Source organism: Pleurodeles waltl, chromosome 6 (assembly GCF_031143425.1).
Source record: "Pleurodeles waltl isolate 20211129_DDA chromosome 6, aPleWal1.hap1.20221129, whole genome shotgun sequence".
Classification (NCBI taxonomy): domain Eukaryota; kingdom Metazoa; phylum Chordata; class Amphibia; order Caudata; family Salamandridae; genus Pleurodeles; species Pleurodeles waltl.
Window position 1 is genome coordinate 1,358,825,526 of NC_090445.1, and position 20,194 is coordinate 1,358,845,719.

The window sequence follows — 20,194 nt, forward strand, 5'->3', positions numbered from 1 at the left end:
AATCAATGTGCAGGCCATAGTCGATCACCAAGGATTGATCAGCAACATTGTGGCAAAATATCCTGGGAGTGTACATGACGCATTCATCTTCCGTCACTCTACCATCAACCAATACTTCCAGGATGGACGGTATGGCAATGGACTACTTGTTGGTAAGTACAAAAATCCAACTTATATACACACTGCACAGCAACCCTCTAGGACACACAACACATACACCACAATAGCAACACCTAGCCAGGAACACACTGAGGTCCTGACATCACTAGCCATGTTTCTGAAGTCACCATTGAACCTGTCACACATTGGAATTTACTCTACAGCTTAATGTGAAGGCATTAATGAGTGTGGTTGCCTAAATGTCACCTTGCAATTTGTAAGTGTTACAATAACCTGTACATTAATACATTGCATAAGTCTCAAGGTATGGGATGTCCAGGGTACTTTCATATGAACGTGTTAACTACACTTTCATGTTTTAACTCTGCATGGAACTATCATCTCACCCCCAGTGAAGACACACGGACACCTGTATCACAAGTCACAATGCTAGGGAGGGCACACTGTACTGAAAATCCAAATACATACTGCTAACAAACAGTTAGCTAACAAACACTTGCTCAGCCAAGGAAAAAAACTCAATGCAAAAGTTTTCTCCTACAAGTATAGGTAGTCACATTAGTACACAAAAGAGTCACAGACAACACAAGACAACTACTGTCATCAAAGGTCTGTACAAGAGTGCCTCCTACATCTACATGATCTCATTCTGTGTTTCTCTTTCAGCTGATCAGGGGTATGGCATCCAGCCTTGGCTAATGACACCATTTGGGAACCCGACTACTGCTGCCGAGCGGGCATACAACGACGCCCATAAGAGGACACGCAGCATTGTTGAGCGGACTGTTGGGATCCTAAAGTCAAGGTTCCGCTGCCTTGACATCACTGGCGGTAGCCTACTATATTCCCCAGAGATGGTCTGTAGGATCATACTCACTTGGGCCATATTGCACAATATTTGTGTAAAAAGGAACATTCCCCTCCTTGAACCAGACCCAGACATGCCTGAAGACGACGAAGAGGAGGATGCTGGCCTGCAACAGGAGGGGGAACAACCAAACACGGCTGCTGGAGTGCGTAGTCGCCAACAGCTTGTAAATAATTGATTTTCTTAATTTCTTATATCAACACTTATTGCACAATTGTAAATAAACACAGATAACAAACACCACATCATGGTTTGGCCTATTCATTTCTGCCCACCTTTATTTTGAAATTGCTGAAGAAGAATGTCGTCTCATTGAGCAATAATTACATCACACTCATCACACAAAAAATATACACCACAAATGTCTGCACAGAGGCTATGAGGTTTCATGATACATTACCATCCACAGAGGCCAACAGGAGTACAAATGTGGCAATGACACATGCCTGATCCAGACACCTGAGACATTCTCTCACTCAGCACAAAAATGTAGCTCATTTGAAAGTCTCATTACACGTGTTCAGTGACAGGGTGGGACCATCCATGTGTACGTGACCATGTCCTCAATGGCTTCTCTCAATTTTTGCTACAAACAATGACCAATTGGAACAAGAATAGCTGCCACTAACTCATGAGGAGACCTTGAAGTTACAGTGACAACATACACCCAGACAGTTGATAGTGGATCTACATTCGCCCACACATATAAACATATGTCATCCAATCAACCAAATATTTTCAAGCAGCCGATCACAGTAGTGTCCCAGTTCGAACCTAGCAGGAAGAATGTAACATGCCACTAAACCAGGTAATGCATAAAGGGCCACATACATCCACAACCTATTTGTCATCAGCACATGAGGAACGCCGAGAGTTCGAAAAAAAAATCAGTGCAAAATGCTATGTCAGATTGCTCCAAATAATCAATAGGGCAAACGTCAAATGGGCAAATGGGATTATTGAATGGCTAACAGTGATTCATACCCTATGGCCTTCCATGAGCCTGGTGCTGCAGGTTTAGCATAACAGAATAAATGAAAGCCGTGGATAAATTAGCAAATCTGGAAGGGCAAACCCTAGGGTGCTGGGGGCCTAAGTCCACCTCTACCGCCCCCCAAATATACAATAATTATGTACATGTGAAGTAAACACATGCATAAGGCGCATGTGTGGCCTACATGTCAAAAGTAAAACACATATAAGAAACACAAAATCATTATTAGGACATGGCTAGCCCCATAAAAAGTGTAAGTGACAATTGCACTACCTGTTTGGACTATAGATAAATGCATTACCGTGATAAATGTGGACACATTTATGAGAAGGAATACATCCTGGTATCCCATTCATCATTTCAAAATAGCCATCAGCAATTACCCAAAATATGTGTACAAATATGGTTAATAACCATTTTGAGCAATCATTGATATTACAGTGTGAATGCCTTCTATACATCCAATAAGGGACATGTGTCATAGCTAACCACAAATGTGTATCACATAGCACCGTTTGGTCGTGACAAAATTCCTTTCACAACTTGAAAATATTAAGACCTTTTTGTCAAAATGCGTCATATTTCCACGCATACAGCATGGGCGTCATATTTTTTTGACGTACAGGAGTGCACAGAATGCAGAGTCAAAACTTTTCCTATTAAAAATGATAGATTAATAATCTGCATTACATGTCCCCCATATTTTCTATGATGCGTCATATTTCCACGCATACAGCATGGGCGTCATAATTCTTTGACGTACAGGAGTGCACAGAATGCACAGTCAAAAATGTTCATATTAAAAATGATAGATTAATAAGCTGCATTACATGTCCCCCATATTTTCTATGATGCGTCATATTTCCACGCATACAGCATGGGCGTCATAATTTTTTGACGTACAGGAGTGCACAGAATGCAGAGTCAAAAAATGTCCTATTAAAAATGATAGATTAATAAGCTGCATTACATGTCCCCCATATTTTCTATGATGCGTCATATTTCCACGCATACAGCATGGGCGTCATAATTTTTTGATGTACAGGAGTGCACAGAATGCAGAGTCAAAAATGTTCCTGTTAAAAATGATAGATTAATAAGCTGCATTACATGTCCCCCATATTTTCTATGATGCGTCATATTTCCACGCATACAGCATGGGCGTCATCATTTTTTGACGTACAGGAGTGCACAGAATGCAGAGTCAAAAATGTTCCTATTAAAAATGATAGATTAATAAGCTGCATTACATGTCCACCATATTTTCTATGATGCGTCATATTTCCACGCATACAGCATGGGCGTCATAATTTTTTGACGTACAGGAGTGCACAGAATGCAGAGTCAAATATCATATTCATATTTGGTTCTCATATTTGCCAGCAATTTACATTTCTACTCTAGAACTGTAAACTCAGCCTCACACAAATGTAAGGGAACAATGAAGAAAATAGTTTTGACTCTGCGATTATGTGCACTGTTATGTGTCAAAAAATATGACGCACAATCTGTATGCGTGAAAATATGACGCATAACGAAAAAATAAAAACTGCGGCCATTTTATGCAGGAAGTGATGTAATAGGATATCCTGTTTACAGAATCTGTACTGTGAGTTTACTTTCACTTTCACTTTGCAGTCTCAGAGTATTCTAGACTGTGTGGCTGTGTGAGAAGTGTTGTCCTGTGGTTTACTGCTTTTGTGTCCTGTGTACCTTGTCTATTGTGCTTTTGTGATCATAGTCTTGTTGTCTAATATTGTCTTAGTCTGTTTTGTATACTTTTGTCAAATCCAGTGTTTCTTTTTTTTGTCTGTGGGAGTCTGTTCTGGGTAGTTTAAATTTGGGGTTAGTTGGGCTATTTTTCTTAAGTTTTCTTTTTCCTTCACTACTCTACCTTTCCCCATTTCCCCCTTTTACTTTTTGTTCTAATTTTTTCACCTTGCTAATAGTTAAGATGTCAGATAGGCCACGGCTTTCCAGGATGGGTGAGGAGGAATTGGGGGGATTCATTTGGCTTGTTTGCCATTTCCTCCCACTCATGCTGGAGGCTGGGGGCCGTGTGATACAGGGGTATCACACGGAGGCACGAAAAGTCCGGTGGGGGAAGGTGTGCCATCACTTTGTCCGGGTCTACGGTAGCATGAGGAATGACCATCAACTCAAGCACCGCTGGGCTGATCTGATATCCAGGGAGCAGGATCTGCTGGACCACCTGGGAATCAGGATTGGTGGCCATGTTGGTGAGTACAAATCATTTACAAGTGAATAATTGATAGCTGTGTGGGGACATGTGATGATTGTTACCCAATCTGCTAGATTAGTAGCTGACTGTGTGTAATGCTAGGGAAACCTAATGTGTATTTGTTGCACAATGTGTAGGAAGACCAATGCTAGCAGTCAGATGGCTCATGTTTTCAACACATACCGGATGCCTGTAGCTGTATGTAATGTAGTGTTGCCTTTGTGTCAGACAAGTGACACGTTAATGCCTCTATTTGAACTCTACAGGTCATAATTGCCAGTGAAAAAAGGGATGTTGAAACATCATACCTACATATGTAGACTCCATAGCTAGACAGAAATTTCTAAAACCATGATGATGCTATAAATGAGTGGTGCCTTCACGTCACATGCATGGAGTTAGCTATGTTGTCCACACATATGTCACATGTGTGTCTGGTTGGTGTGTGTTGAAAATGACCACCTAGCCTGTTTGAGTTTGAGGGGTCATGCAGTCCTCAAGTAAACAGCTTTTGGATGTCTCTCTGGGATGCACATGAAGAGATGATTGCAACCCGATATTGTTGGGGCATACTAATGGAGGTGTATCTTTGACACCACATGACTGTCCTGGCCACTGCATGTGTGTAGTAGGGTGTGTTACTGTAGCAGGAGACTCATCCAATGTAAATGTTGATTAAGAATTCTTCCATGCAGTATGAGCATGTGTGAAAGTGTATCATTACGCATGTCATATTCACACAGTGTCATTGTAACTGCAATTGTTTGTCAGTGCACGGAGTCTGAGTATATTCTTCCTTCCATGTTTTACAGGTGGACCTGCACCGTACACCGTGGGAGAGGTGGCTCATTTTGAGGACCCCGACACCTACAGTGTGTGTGGCCTGAGTGCTATTTTTATTGTTTGCTAGTGATGAATGATGGACTACTGTGTGTTCAACAGAATTCAAAGTTTGATGCGCTGCCCGTTCATTGGTATTGTTGCATTAGTGGGATTTCAAATATCACTTCAGTTTCTGTAGACCAATGCTTAGCCATCTCTCAGATTTAGGGGCTGTAGGTCATTCCAGTCGGCCCGCTATGGGGAGTGGGATGAGTCATGTAGAAGACACTGGTTAATGTAAGAGTTGCTCTGGGACTTGGCTTGGACTGAGTCTGCATATCAGACTGACATTCTCCCAGATAACTTCTGCAAAAGGCTTGTATTAAATATGCAGCTTCCGAGGTGAGGATGGACTGAGTACACTGTAGGTTGGATCTTCCGGGGCCATGTACTTCCACAAATTGAACTAGAAGTGTGTGGGACTAGAGTGCAATGGGCGAGGTGTTCATTCGACTCATGATCATGGGTGTTCTTGCTCCTCTGTGTGTGTGGTAAAATATGCCTCACTGGTAGTATGTGATGTTGGCCTGAGGCTGTGCATTTTGACATGTGTGGACCTTGGATAGGACAATGTTTGGCTGACTCCAAAGTGTTGCTAGCCCTTCATTGGTGTTGTGTGTGGAGGCAAATACTTGTTGAGTTTTCTATACACTCCTGGGTGTGCATTGAATCTGGGATTGTTGGTTGTTCTTCCCACCCCACCCTCAAAGACTGCCATGTGATTGGGAATAGGGTACCTAGGACTGTAGCAACCAGTATGTTACACATACTTGTGACCTTTTGCAACTTAGTTTAGAACCTAGTGTACACATTCGGTTAGGGCACATGGGTTCAATATTTGCAAACAACAATTTACAAATGGCATTGAGTGAGGGTTGTGATAGTTATCACATAGAGTGACATATGTAGTGAAGTCAGTATGCAGAAGAGGTTCAGCTATAATGTCAGCTGCATTAGCCATTATTTGGATGAGAAGTTTAGGCTGATGTCATCCATCATGTAGAGACTCGGATATGCTAGGTGTGAGATGGCCTTTTGTATGCAGGCTTCACATGTACTTCCTCTGAGACTTTCAATGAACTATGTTGTGACAATTGCTGTATCAAATACAGTACAAGTAATGTACAAATGACCCATTGTGCAATTCCACCCAATGCATTTCCTATGGTAAATAGTTGCCATTTCTCTTCACAGCTGCAAACATGAGTGCCACAGAAAGACACCACTTTGAAAGGCGTGCCATGCGATACCGGCACATCCTGCAGGTGCAGTCGGGGTACAGGAGGATGGCCCGCAAATACCAAGCAGATCGGGCCTCCGGGGCATGGTGGGCCTCACCACAGGGTGGCCCTACATTGCCCACAACAGCCACCACCACCACATCCACCAGGTCTCCCAAGTGGCCCCAGCAACGGCGGGGACAGTTGACCCTGCCTCGTCAACAAGACCTGGACCCAGCCATTTTCAACACCCAGGACAGTCCAGTGGGCATACAACTACTGCCACACCGTCCACCTCGGCCAGCACACAGACTGCAGCAGCCCCTCCTGTAGACCCTGCCGCATTCCTGGCATTAAGCTGTAAAGTGGACAAAGTTTTTGCAAAGGTGGACAAGCTAAGCCAGGATGTGGCATATATTAAGAAAAGGGTTCGGTCCATCAGGCGGACCCTAGGGAGGGCCAACCTCTAGGACCTTTGCCATGTATAACTTTTACCCCTCCCCTCTCTCCTCTTTCCTATTTTGTACTGATAGTTGGGTTTTGGGGATTAGTGTTAGGTTAGTGTAGGTTGTTAGCTTAGTTAGTGTTAGGGAGGAGGGTGGGGGGTCCTTATTCTTTCTATTTTTCTTTTTTGGGTGGGTTGGTGGGGGTCAATGTTGGGATTCATGTGTGTTTAAAAAAAAATATATATATATATAAAAAATAACCAAAACAAATATATGATTGTTTAGGATAGTATAGTATGTGTGTAGGTTAGTATGTGTTGTCCTGCATGTGTCCTGTCTCATAATGGTGGGTGGGGGGTTGATGTTTAGATTGTTTTGTTATATGTGTAGAGTAAGTTTAGCTTAGGTTAGTTAGGGACAGTTGTGGGTTAGTAGTAGTCAGGTTCGATTAGTGTAGGTCTGACTTTTCCCTTAGTTGCCTCTTGTGTGAATAAATAGGAATAAACATATAGTTAACCCTTTGCATGATGCGTTAAGTGCTACTTTATCATGGCCTTGACATCAGTGTAGGTGAATGTTTTTCTATGACATTAGTGTCCTATGCTACCCACCACAGAAAATGGAGGTTTACCATGCCAGCTACCCGTGTGCTAACTTGGTAAGTATCCACCATTTGGGAGACCCACCATTGGTAGTTTACATCGATCACCAAGGATTTGTGTTGATGAGTAGGTATTCTACATCACAAAGTGTGCTTCCAGACTTGTTATTGTGGGTAATTGAATAGGTCGGACTGCAGTGTGATGTTCAGGGAGATCTTTGTAGATGAGGTGTTGTTAACACTCTCGTCTTGTTGCCTTCATTGCTGACCTAGAACATGTGTGTAATGATTCAGCATGACTTTCCTTCATGGAAGTATACTCAGAAAGGGTGATTGATGCAGTGTTTTCTTTTTTTCTTTGCTTAGATTTTGCTGCAAAATTGCATGTTTTAGTATTCCATGGTGCCTACATTTATCAGCCACCATTAGTTGACTTGAATTGCTATAGATGGAGCATTATTCTGTCCAACACAGCATGATTGTGGGTGGTTTGTCCCTTCATCAGTTAATCTCCTCAGGATGGTAAGGCTATGATGCAATCCTGGCCACTGCACAGATGAATCAGACTACATGATGTCAGGACAGTTGTATTGACAAGCTACATGGTTGCCACACAGGCACTTTTGACTTATCTACTGCACAATTGATGTGTCAAATAACACAGAGACATATTAGGTGTGCAAGTGCTATTTATTGATAGGTGCTGTAGTGCAAAATGTCCATTGTCCATGTTTGCTGAGTCCGTTCTGGTGCATTCTTACATGGTGATCCTACAGAAGGGGTGTGGATGATGCTCCTGACATGCTGGGGTGATGTCACAGACAGTGCAGAGGGACAGGATTTGGCAAATAGTAGGAGAGAGACATTCACTGGCAATGGTGACAAGTCATACAGTGGTTAGCAGAACAGTCATTGAGTGTAGTTGTAGTGAGGCTAGCATTTGACAAAACGTAGGACCTTGGTCAAAGTAGGCCATGGTGCAGGGACTAGTGCTTCCGGGTACTCTTCCGTGAGAATGTGATCTGTTCCATGTTTTCTTCTGATGTGTGTGTTGCCTGGTTTGTCCTTGTTGTTGTTGGTTGTGAAGGGGCAACACACACCTCAGTGTTAGAAGACGTGGAGTCAGACATCCTGGGGGCTGCTCCCTGTGAAGTTCTTAAGGGCAGTACTGCTGCAAGGAGGGCCTGCTGGTTTTTGAGAATAGCAGCCACATCACGATGGTAGGCAGCCAGGTCGGCCCTGAGGGGTTCAATGTTGCATTCGTGCACACGTTGACTGGATTGCAGTTGTAGGTGTTGTGTCAACTGGATGACAGCTGTGCTGATTTCCTTCTGTGTTTTAGCAAGTTCCTGCAAGAGAGATGTTAGGGCTTGCATTGCAGCTGCCTGATCTGCAAATGACGTCATGCACGAACGCACCCCCTCAAGGCTGGCTGCCATGTTTTGCATCCCCACCCGCACCTCCTTGGCCAGCTCCCGCTGTACACCAACTACAGTTCTTTCAAAGCTGGTGCCAGTGTCGTCAGAGTCCTCAGCTGTGTTGGAGCTGGCAGGTCTTACAATTGGGGTGGTGGGTGGGTCTTCTGTGATGGCTGCTTGTTCTCTGCTCCTCCTTGTGACTGAAGGTGGGGTCTGGAGGGTTTCAAGGACCTTTTGGATGGTCTCCTGGGAAATGTTTATGGGCTCGTCATCCATGTCATCAGGGAAATCAGGGACAGGCATATCGGCAGGAGATCCATGTTCCTCTGCAATGAAACAGGGTACAATTAGTGTGTCTGTGTTGTGACAATTTTGCCGTAACATGCAAGCCTTTTGCTGAGTTTACTTTGTGCTCTGGTTTGGTATTGGTATCTGCTGTCCTTCATATGAGCATTGTTATAGGCCTATGGCCCACCTGTGTGTCACATGTATGATATATAGTTATCAGACTTGTCTGCCTAATCACCTCTAGGTGTTGCTTTGTACCAATTAGGGAATTGCCATCTTTTTGTCCTACTCGTTCCTCCGTGTATATCTATTCTTATGGAGAGACATTTTGTCGCGTGGGCTCTCATTTTCCTAAATGAGACTACTGGATTTCTAGGCAGCAGGATCGATAACGGTGTGGGGGCCTGAGTCTGACCCACTTGTAAAGAACTCTGTCACCCTAAATCTTTTTTATGGCTCTGGCTAACTAGCAGTGCCTCATGTCTCCCACGGGGAATAAATGATTAGGCAGCAGAGCGCATGACATTTTTGGAACTTCTCAGGGAAGTGGTGGTCACTCAGATCCAAACCAACTCTCTCATTTCCAGTATGATCTCATATACAAATGACAAAGACAGTATGAGTTTTATATGATGATTTCATTAAACAACTGTATTTTAGATAATAAGGCGTGAGCCGCAATAACCAGAACAATACAACATAGTAGAATTGAAATAGTCACCAGGAGAGTAAAACGTAAGAACAAAGCTATCATAGTGCCTGACAGTTTCTACTCTCCCTCTGCTTGTTCTATTTAGAGCACAGCATGTTCAGCTTCTAGCTTGCCTTTCCGAATCACTGGGGAGACATTAGCCCTCATACCTGAGCAAAGGCCTGTGATCTGGTTCAGCATCTGCAACAAGGCAGGCAGCGTCTAGTTGTGGTTCTCTGTTCGGAAACTCCCTCTTGTGTGTATTTGGACAAGGAAGTGATTTTATAACTAACATGTCATCGTGATCACAAAAAGTTCCTACGCAGGAATGCGACATCTAAACTCCTACCACGTCTATCGGCAATGTACCAGACTGTATCCTTGACTGAAGCACAGAGTGAATATGTTATGGAGAACTCCAGTGCCGAAGTAGGCAAAACAGTGTGAAATGAATACAAAACAAGACCGTAGAACTGGCTATTTGAAAAATAACAGTACAAAGCCTAAAAAAAAACATTTAGTGCAAAGTGCACAGAGGCTCTAAGCTGTCAGCAAATGAATAAAATACATTCAGGGCAAAGTGCACAAAGGCCTAAAGCCTGAAGCTAATGCGCAAAGGATACGTAAAACTTACCACACTACACTTTCACTGGCTGTGGGTGTTGTGATTGCCCTGGCAGCACACTTGCCTCTCAGGACCTGCCCCAAAATCTTTTTATTCACATTGACCTAAATGTAATTGTTATATGACATATCCTATGCATGGCAATGTTAGGATGTGATATGGATTTAAACATTGTTGATGTTTCCAGCTGATGTTGGGTAATGTGTGTTTAATTGGATTGCCCTGTTTATAGTATCAATGTCCTATTTGGTTCTCAGACTGTGCAGGTGTGTTTCAGTGACCAATTGCATGTGTCCCCTCCTCAATGTTGTTGTCTGAGCAGTATGACATTAGTGATGTTGCCTTGTTAGCTAGGCACGTGAGGGGCCCTGACGTGTGCAGCATGTGTGTGTCCTTAGTGCTGTGTGGCTCCTATTGCTGTTTACTTTGGCTGATGTATGTGTCAACTATGGGCATTGGCATTTGAGTGTACTGGTGCCTTTGTCTTATTTCTAGAAATAGTTGCAGAAGTCATCCTCACCCCCTAATTTAGGTATGTATGTTCCATGGGGAGGTTCCTGCCATTTGCTACTATAGCTGCACAGAGATCAGAGGTGTTAGTGTCAACTGTTGTTGCAGTTACATTGCAATTGTTGTTTTGGCTACTGGATTACTGATAGGGACCTAGTTGATGTAGGATACATTTTGACTGTAGAGTGCCTGGATGTAAGTTTGACGTAGTGGCCTTCCCACCTGTCGCTGCTTTCCCTTAGCTCCATTGTTGTCATGACAGGATGGCCCCATGGGACTGGTGTTGGTGCTGTGTTTTGTCGTGCCCCAGCTTCTGTCTGTGCTGGGCATGCCCCCCTGCCATGCCCCTTTACCCATGCCACTTCATATATATGCTGACTTACATGCATTGTGTAGTTGGTATTCCCCACCCCGGTTGCAGTTATCATTATTGCATTATAATTCCCCATGTGACTTACCCTGCATGTGCGTTGTGTCCTGGTAGTCTGCGCTGTCCTGTCCTTGAATCCCTGTGACGATCTCCTCAGGGATGACGGCTGCGACCATCTCCTCCATGTGGTCCAGGGCCTCCTGTTGTGCTGGACTCCCCCCTCCAGTCTGCAGTGCTGCCTTCCTGTTCCTGGCCATTTTTTCCTTTGTCCTACGTTTGCAGTCATGCCAGCATTTCTTACACTCGGTGACTGTTCTCCGTTCTTCAGCCACACTGTTGATCTTGTCCACAATTTGTTGCCATATGGCCTCTCTCCTGCTGATTGACAACTTAGAGGTGATGAACAGTTGGTGCTGCGTCACCTCTTTAACCAGGATTTCCTGCTCCTCTGCACTGAAGCGACACTTTCTTTTTTTTCTAAAAATGTCCTGGTTCCTTTATGGATTATCCTGGCTGGTTCCTGGTCTGCTGTCATCTTCCTGGGGTCTGTTGGGGCATCTGGGATCCATGTTGGCTCTCCTCTGCTGAAAGGGCAGTGTTCGCGGGTGAATTTGACGCAATTGCGCCAAAATTTACGGCGCTTTCCGGGTTGCGCTGTCATAAATCGACCCACAGTCATTTGCGTCGCGTTAACGTTGGTTTCCTTTACGACTTGACGCCGCTGTGTGCGTCACGAAATAATGACTCCCACCTGTTGGTTGCGCCGCCGTGCCTCAAAGTATAAATTTGACGCCCGCATCGAAATGGCGTTAGCCGGCGGTAATTTTTTTTACGCAAAACTGCGATGGCGCAGCTTTGCGTCAAAAAGTATAAATATGGCCCATTGTTCTTCCTGTCCTTCATGTGGTGTGGCTGTTAGTTTGTGGCTGTGTTTGGTACATGTGGGTGTCTGTGTTTGTGATGTCCAATCATTGTGGTGTACTGTGGCATGTTGCATATGTGTTGTTGACAGTAAGTCTGTGGTCCCATGCCCATGCATCTTTGTTGTAGTGTATATGTTGTTTGTCCTACAGGGTTGGTGTGTTGTGTGTTTATTGTTTGGTTGGTTGACTTACTGACAAGTAGGCTATTGCCATATTGTCCATTCTGGAACTGCTCGTTGATGGTGGAGTGCCGGAATATGTAAGCATCATGGACTCTTCCGGGTTACTTGGCTTAGATGTTGATGATCCATGGTGGTCCACAATCGCCTGCATATTTATCGAATGTATGTGCTTGTGGTTCCTGTTTAGGTGTTCTGTAGCTGCAGGTGGCACCAGTCGCACATGGGTGCAATCCATTGCACCTAGCACATGCGGAAAGGCAACAATCAGATAGATTCCTTGCTTGGTCTCCTGTTGCAGTTGCTGGGTGTTTGAGAAGCTGATGTGGTGGGGTGTGAAGCAGATGATGGCATCTAGGATCTTAGGCAGGTAAACAGTTATTGATGGCTGGGAGACACCAGCCACTAGTGCCCCTGTTGTCTCACATGATCCAGAAGCCAGCATATGCTGAACAGGGAGGAGCTTTGTGATGGGTGGTATGTTCTAGGGAGTAAGCAGTCTTGCTGTAATGTCTGGTGCAATCTGGTTCAGCAGGCATAGCATTGACTCCCAGTTGAGACGGGAAGTCCTAATGATGTCTTGCTCCCTGAGGCAAGGAGGGTTGTCCTGTGTCAAAATATCCTCTTGTGCCTCCTGCATTGCCTTTGTAGGTGCCATTGTGGTGTTTGACATTGCTGTTGTGGAGGTGGAGGGAGCAGGTGTAGTTGCACACATCTGCAGGATGTGCCTAGCTGCAACAGTACAACTTCCATGTTGTCCTAAAGGTAGCAAATGTTCCTTCTGTGAATTTTCCTTATATAGTGGTGCATGTGCCTCATTTTAATGTCTGGTCAGACTTATGTGTTGAATCGGGGTTAAGAGCATTTTTTGGGTCCACCTCCCACCCAGGCGTCTTTTACGGCGCTAGGGACTTAGAGTCAATTTTGGGACGGGAATGCCTAACTTGCATCTCATTAACGCAAGGTGGTTTCACACATCAAAAAAATGATGTTAACTCCTATATTTTTAAGCTAGACGGGTCTAGCGTCAAAATATAATATAAATATGGAGTTAAGTTTGTGCTGAATTAGCATAAAAAAATTAGGCTAATTCAGCGCAAACAAAGTATAAATATGGGTCTGAGTATTCTACCGTATGTACCTTCCTGCTCCAGACAAAGGGGGTCATTCTGACCCTGGCGGTCATTGACCGCCAGGGTCAACGACCGCGAGAGCACCGCCAACAGGCTGGCGATGCTCTCAAGGGCATTCTGACCGCGGCAGTTTGGCCGCGGTCAGAAAGGGAAAACCGGCAGTCTCCCGCCGGTTTTCCACTGCCCTTAGGAATCCTCAAGCTGCGCCGCCATGGGGATTCCGACACCCCATACCGCCATCCTGTTCCTGGCGGTTCGGCCGCCAGGAACAGGATGGCGGTATGGGGTGTTGTGGGGCCCCTGGGGGCCCCTGCAGTGCCCATGCCAATGGCATGGGCACTGCAGGGGCCCCCGTAAGAGGGCCCCACTAAGAATTTCAGTGTCTGCTTAGCAGACACTGAAATTCGCGATGGGTGCAACTGCACCCGTCGCACCCTTCCCACTCCGCCGGCTCCATTTGGAGCCGGCTTCCTCGTGGGAAGGGGTTTCCCGCTGGGCTGGCGTGCGGCCTTCTGGCGGTCGCCCGCCAGCCCAGCATGAAACACAGAATCACTGCGGCGGTCTTCGGACCGCGGAGCGGTGTTCTGGAGGGGGAACTCTGGCGGGTGGCCTCCGCCGCCCGCCAGAGTTAGAATGACCCCCAAAATGTCTAAAAAGGTGATCCAAATCTCTTTAATAGTTCTGACTTTAATGGGAGCATTAAAAAAAGCAATACAAGCAGAGGAAGAATGGGCATTTTACTAAGAGTTACTCTGCCAACCAATGTCGGTGGAAGAAGTGCCCATCTATCAAGTAACTCCTTAATTTTCTTCAGTGTTGCTAAACTATTTAATTGGAAGATCTGGGAGTCATCATTCATCACAAATACCCCAAATCAACATATCAGGCTTTGGTAGAAAAATTGCTGCTGCAGAAATGGGGAGATTGCTAGCTGAAATATGAAAAGAAGCAGCTCATTTTTATTTCGATTAATTATAAAATCCCCAATCAAACTGCTTGAACTCGTTGAGCACCGTCTGGACATTCTCCTTTTCAGGTTTCAAATATAAGATGCTATCATCAGTGAACATCTTTAATTTGGCCATCCCGGACAAGGGAGCCCCAATATCCCCATTATCCTGAATGCTGACCTCCAGAGGCTCTATAAAAAAGTAAATATGATTGGAGACAGAGGACAGCCCTGACGAGTTCCTCTGTTGATAGCCACTGTTCCTGCAAGATTGGAATTCACAAAAATATTTGCTTTTGCCGTTTGATACAAATCCCTCAGCATTGAAATAAATTGAACAGGAAACCCAGACTTTTGTAGGCAGTAAAACATTACATCCCAGTTCACCAGATTGAATGCTTTCTCAGAATCAACCAGTATTACTGCTGCTTTAGTCTGGTTACCTGAGAAACAATCCAACACCTGTATTAGAAAACCCATGTTCGCTGCCATCAAATGACTAGTCACAAGTGCCACAAGATGATGGAGTGCCTGTGATATATATGAATTAGGGCCTGGGGGGACGGAGTGATAAGAATAGCCCATATGTTTATTTCGAAGTTGTAATCAGCTTTCAATAAACTAATTGGTCTATATGATGTGATGTTACTAGGATCCTTATCATTCTTCAAAAAACTAAGATTTGTAGATTCCTTAAAATATAATGGAACTTCCCTAACGTACTTAATGAAGTTTAACAACTGAGCCAAAAAAGGTACAAGTTTGGTTGCAAATGTTTTAGAAAACTCAACCGGGAAGCCATTATTGTCACATGCTTTTCCACTCTGCATTATGACAATAGCTTCCTGAAACTCAGCCACTGAAATGGTAGAAATGATCCTTTTGGCCTGAGAATGTCCTAGGTGGGGTAGCCTAGTTAACTGATAGTATTGGGATATACTAGACTGCAATAACTGGCTTCATACATAGGGTGTCATTTACAAAGAAGTGGTGCGCCGCTGTAGCATATTTTGCAGTACCACACTGAGTCATTTCAGAAATGTAGGAATGCATGTTATTTACTTCAACAAGGTGCACCCAGGTGTTTTCTCTAGCACTAAAATTAGTTACCTGTGTTGCAGGGAATGATAGTTTTTGTGCAAGAAGGTGTCTCTTCCTGCACATAAACAATCCATAATGGCAATTTGTCACTTCTATGTGTGCTGCATAATGCATGTTCTTTTGTTTTAACTTGGTTCATATCCACCTCAACAGCTGCCTCCAGACATCTCCACCCTTGCTCAGAGCACCAGATTGAATCTTTAAAAAAGTGTCCGTAGAGCCTCCTGTTGCCTGCTCTACAATTGCGGGCTGATCACCATTCTCTGCTCCACCTCCCATTCATTCTGCGTCCCGGGTGGGCATAACATTGGACTCGCTGCCATCCTAGAGTCAATTCTAGACTGGAGAACGTGATTTGCCCTGGTAGCCGCTGACTTTGCTTGAACATCACATCTCTTTTTCCTCTGACCCACAGTAGGGGAAGAATTTAGAATACCAGTAGCTATAGTTTTAGAACAATGCTTCCTCATGCTTTAAAGAAGCTTTATCAAATAGCTAAGGGTAAGCACAGCTTCTTCCCCCCACAGAGGACCATTAGTGGCTGTAAATAACCAAAACTAAAACTCTCTAGCTCCATTGCAGCCTCCTGCTCTGCCGCACCTCTCAGACATGGAAAGCAGTATTGGAAAGAGTATGCATTTTACAACGCTCCATAGTTCTGGCACACATTGAACATAAAGGACAGCTTGGATTTCAAGCAAAATGCTTTGAATCCCCTCTGCTTCTCCTTTGCAATTAATGTAGAATTAGCTGCAACAGCTGCCACTGCCTCCACCAGGTGATCACCAGCAAGCAGCAGGGGCAATATGCTTCCCTGCCCCGACTCCTTGTAGCTAGCAGCACTCACCTTCGACTGCTGTTGCACACCATTGGAGAAAGTTCGTAGGGGGAAGCATACAAAAGTTTTTGCAACTCCAGCCCGTTCAGCCTCATTGCACGCACTCCAATATTTCAGCGTCTCCCCCTATCGTGAAATAGAACTTCCACAGCCTCACCACTTTTTGCCACATTACAGGGACCTCAGCGTCTCCAATTCATTATGGCCTATTCCCACATATGCCATTGCCCTCTCAATCATAAACGGGCAGCCTCTGCACATTCCAACTCCTTCCACTGCTTCACAGGAACCTCAGCAGTAGACCCTGTTGCAGCATCTCGAACGTGGTCTGCAGCGATGGTGGGGGCAGGAGGAACAGGACAATCATGTGGGCTTGTTGCAGAGCATGTGGGCTACACCTGCCATTATAAACCAACATCATGACGTGCAGCACACACACTCAGTCAGCTGACAGTGTTTGGATCTATACTTCTTTGGAGCTTTGCTTGAGTGTCAGAAGGTGAACACAAGCTTATAGCACACGTAGTCTCAGACTGTGTACTTTGTTCCAGATTTCACTTGTGTATGTCTTGCCCAGGCACATGCGTTTGGCACATGGTGTTTATATGCACACATATTTTGTTCTACATGATGTTGTGCTGGGGTGAGTGTAACACCTAGGTACAGACCTTTGGTACTGGCTTAAATTAAGTTGAGGAGAAGTGAGTGTTTTCAAATTTACAGTAACTGGGACATACATTTGCACACACAAAGATAATGTATATACATTTTTTTGCATTTTGCTGAAATCAGTTCAGATCTCAGATTTAGTCCTTCATGTAATAGAACATTTCGGAAAAGAAGTTCTCTATAATGTGGTTGCCTTGCTGCCTACCTGCCATTGTTTGTTCTATTTCTCCTCTGTCCTTGTCCTGATATTCATCCTCCTCCATTGCTTCCTGCTGCTCATGGGGCATATCCCACAGGACATTCGTCCATATACACATGTTGTGTAGGATATATCATACCAGTATTATTTTGCACACCATGGAATGAATATAGCAATCTTCCCCCGACATGTCCAAGCATGGAAAACAAGACTTCAGCACCGCAAATGTTCTCTCCTCTCTACAATGCCCCTGGTCTTGCCCAGTGCCTGTTTGTACTGCCATTCGATTTCTGTGTGAGTATGTCCAAATGCTGTCATGAACACAGGGCTGCGCCCCATAACCTTGGTCAGCTGAAACTAGAGTATAAGAAAATTCAGTCAATGATAATGCTGATTGTAACACCAAAATTCCTGTACATGTCTGTTATGTGTACTTAATGGTTCATACTCATTTCTACCAGTATTTGACAATATTAGTTACATTGAGATTTGCCTCAATCTTATGCCAAGTCTATTCAAGTTCTCTGTGTCATTACAAAAGATGTGCATGGTCGGATACCTTGGACTCTTCCAGATGCAGACTCTGATTTTTGGGCAGTACCTTACTTTGATAGGTCTTTTGAGAGGGCCATTGGCACTGTAGGTTATATGCACTAACTGCATGTGCAAAGTGACTGTATGTTGATCTGCTTTTAGCACTTTCGGTCATCCCTAGATAGGCTCTGTCAGTGCCAATCTGTTTCACACTCACACATACATATAACACCTCCAAGATGTGCAAGAGACCGCTAACCCCTCCCAGCTGTTCACTTGTCCGTGGCCTCCATTGCCCCTTTCCAAGTCCCCCTTTTCTCTTCCACAACAAACAAGAGGGAAGACGTTGCTGGAGTATCAACGGCTGCAGTTTTTAGTACATTGTACATTACATGGCACCTTAGAAAACATCACAACTAGTGGTCATAAACCACTAATAATAACATTGTGCAATCTAAAAAAAGCACACAGAAGAAAAAAAAGGCACAGATAATATTTGTGGGGAACGGGACAGACAAGGTACATTTTTGTTTTCCTCAGAGTATTCTCCAGTCCATCTATTTTATAAAACCCACTCACCTGCCTTAGCGTAATGATCATGTAAGGCAGTGACTGACTCAAACATGCAAGCAGTTGAAAGTTGCCTGGCCACTTGACGTCTCACCTCAATCTACTCAATCAAAGCTTTTAATGCAGTCAGAAACTAACATCTCTGGTCGCGGGCTGGTCCGCAGAGCCGACCAGTTTGGGGCCTACAAATAATGCTCCTTGTCTGACAGGCAAGGCTGATGCCCACAATTGCCTTTAAATTATCACATCGACTGGTGCTCAATGTTAGTATGCAACAGTAGAAAAATAGATCCTTTGCAGCCCGTGGCCACCTGTGCATCCCACTTCATACAGTTCGGGCCCGTCAACAAATGGCAGTAGTGTTCACTTGTTTCAGATATATAAGCAACTCTTCAGAAATGGCATATGGTCAATTTCATTACTGTGCCCAATCGGTAGACTTATTACTATGGCTAAATGTACGTATACACAAAATAAAGTTGTAATTTAGCCCTGTGGAAGAGTCATCCTTCCTCATTATTATGTCAATGCCCCTGGTAGGAAAAATGTGGGCATCCCTACCCCAACACTTTGTTCGGTGTGCCAATTATGGAGGGCACCTGAGTTCTAATAGATCCCATCAGTACATGGCAGAACATTAAAAGCTTCCTTTTGAGTAATGTAGTAATCTCTAAATCTGCACCCAATTACAAATAAGCAGCATCGCACCAATTGCCCTTGGGCCCATGTCTTTCTCCTGGCAAATTCTTCCAGGCAAACCTGGATGAATCCTCGTGCAAAGGGGAACACCGTTAGATAGGATAAAGCTCAGCTTGGGTTTAAAAAAACAAACAGCAGCACACAATTTAAGAAAATCCCACCCATGGTTTTCTGTGCCTCCTTCTATAGTTACTCAAAATTGCAAGCAGACCACTATGTTAAAGTAAACAATTTTAAATCATGCAACAAAATGGAAATTTAGGCAAGGATGAAATTTATGTTATAATAATGTTCATTTTGTAATAAAATTACCTTGGGAAACATTTGGTCTAGGGAACCGCTTCATAACAATGATGATCTGTTGATTACCACCAATCTGAATGTGAAGGTTGTATTTTATACTGCACAAAAAGTGTGGTGTTAAAATGTTGTATATATTATTACTTGAACACTGTTGTACCCTACGTGTTGGGAGTAGCTCTACTAGTGATGATTCAGTGCTATCAGGGCAGTCTAAAATACTGGTAAACTATCATCCTGATACCTGAATCAATGTTTGAAACCAGAAATCGACCGATGGCAAAGAGGGACAGAATAAGGGCATATGTAGGGCAAGTGATTATAATAACAAAATGTGTGGAAGGAAAAGCCCCTTCCTGAGCTCGCACTTCAACGCTGGGCCATACCAACAACATGCTATGATGTTGCAAAGTTGGTTCTTGTTAGGTGCTGTCCCGCAATCCTCTTTTTTAACCTCACCGGCCTCTGCTGCAATTGTACCTAATTGGAGGCTTCAAATACTGCTGACCAATCCCCGTGTCTAATTTTCACATGTTGATGGCCTCCAACGGTTGGCCAGTCGTCACCCTCGGGGGCGTTATTCACGGGCACCAATCTGGTCTGCTCTGCTTAATGGTCTGCAACCATGTTGTTGCTACACTACCTGACAATGACAGCACATTTGTATTGTTCACTTATTTTAGCATGTGATTTTGGTGAGTACTTGTGGTACATTCCAAACATGTTTCATAGATAGTTCTACCGTTTATTGTCAGCCTCCAGCTGATGCTTTTCATCATACAATATGTCATGGTGCACTTGGATTGACACATGGGTATTGCAATG